Genomic DNA, 2,045 nt, shown 5'->3' on the forward strand with positions numbered 1-2,045 from the left:
ATATAATGGCAGAGGGCAAAAAGAGAAGTTCGGCATGGCAAGAGTGCCCAGAATTCGTTGCACGCGCACGTGGTCTGTGCGCTGCCGAATTCCCGGGAAACCCGACTTTTGTTCACGTGACGAATATAGTGTCCGGGGTCAAAAACAGCAGTTCGGCAAGGCGTGAGTGCCCAAAATTCGTGGCGCGCGCACGTGGTCTGTGCGCTGCCGAAGTCTCGGGAAACCCGACTTTCGTTCACGTGACGAATATAGTGGCAGAGGGCAAACAGAGAAGTTCGGCCTGGCAAGAGTGCCCAGAATTCGTTGCACGCGCACGTGGTCTGTGCGCTGCCGAATTCTCGGGAAGCCCGACTTTCGTTCACGTGACGAATATAGTGGCAGGGGGCAAAAACAGCCGTTCGGCAAGGCGTGAGTGCCCATAATTCGTTGCGCGCGCAGGTGGTCTGTGCGTTGCCGAATTCCCAGGAAACCCGACTTTCGTTCACGTGACGAATATAGTGTTTGGGGTCAAAAATAGTAGTTTGGCAAGGCGTGAGTGCCCAGAATTCGTGGCGCGCGCACGTGGTCTGTGCGCTGCCGAATTCCCTGGAAACCCGACTTTCGTTCATGTGACGAATATAGTGGCAGGGGCCAAAAACAGCAGTTCGGCAAGGCGTGAGTGCGCAGAATTCGTGGCGCGCGTACGTGGTCTGTGCGTTGCCGAATTCTCGAGAAACCCAACTTTCGTTCACGTGACGAATATAGTGTCTGGGGTCAAAAACAGCAGTTCGGCAAGGCGAGAGTGCCCAGAATTTGTGGTGCGCGCACGAGGTCTGTGCGCTGCCAAATTCCCGGGAAAGCCGACTTTTGTTCAAGTGACGAATATAGTGGCATGGGGCGAAAACAGTAGTTCGGCAAGGGTTGAGTGCCCAGAATTCATGGCGCGCACACGTGGTCTGTGCGCTGCCGATTTCCCGGGAAACCCGACTTTCATTCACGTAGTGTCCGGGGTCAAAACAGCAGTTCGGCAAGGCGTGAGTAAACATGAATTTGTGGCGCGCGCACGTGGTCCGTGCAGAGCCGAGTTCCCAAGAAAGCCGACTTTCGTTGACATGACGAATATAGTGTCCGAGGGCAAAAAGAGCAGTTCGGCAAGGCGTGACTACCAAGATTACAAGCCGAATCCGGGGCGGCACTCGCGCGACCGAACCTGCGTTTTTGGGCAAAACCACATGGAATCTGCATATTACGTGGATTATGGCGTTTTCAAAAACGCAGTAGAGAACCGTACAAAAAATCTGCAGAACTCCTGGAGGGCCGGGATACCCCTCTGGTACTATAGGGGAGAGGGTTCGGTTGGCTGAGACCATGGGTGAAACAGTGGGAAACCACTAGATTTTTGAGCTAACGAAAGCCGAACCCCTGCCCTACAGTCGCGCGACCGAACCAGTGTGTTATTTGGGCCAAAACACACGGAATCTGCATGTTACGTGGACATGCAGCCAAAGCCGAACCCGGGGCGGCAGTCGCGCGACCGAACCTGCGTTTTTGGGCAAAAACACACGAAATCTGCATATTACGTGGACTTGGAGCCTACTGACGAAAGCCGAACCTAGGGCGGCAGTCGCGCGGCGGAACCTGCATTTTTGGTCAAAAAACACATGGAATCTGCATATTAAGTGGACTTGCAGCCTACTGACGAAACCCGAACCCGGGGCGGCAGTCGCGCAATGGAACCTGTGTTTTTGGGCAAAACGACATGGAATCTGCATATTACGTGGATTTTGGGGCCTTTTCAAAAACGCAGTAGAGAACCGTACGAAAAATCTGCAGAACTTCTGGGGGGCAGGGAGGCCCCTCTGGTACTATAGGGGAGAGGGTTCGGCTGGCTGAGACCATGGGTGAAACTGCAGGAAAACACTAGTTTTTTGAGCTAACGAAAGCCGAACCCCTGCCCTGCAGTCGCGTGACCGAACCATTGTGTTTTTGGGGCCAAAACACATGGAATCTACATGTTACGTGGAGTTGCAGCCTACTGAGGAAAGCCGTACCCGGGGCGCCACTCG

This window comes from Sorghum bicolor, chromosome 5 (genome assembly GCF_000003195.3).
Source record: "Sorghum bicolor cultivar BTx623 chromosome 5, Sorghum_bicolor_NCBIv3, whole genome shotgun sequence".
Classification (NCBI taxonomy): Eukaryota; Viridiplantae; Streptophyta; class Magnoliopsida; order Poales; family Poaceae; genus Sorghum; species Sorghum bicolor.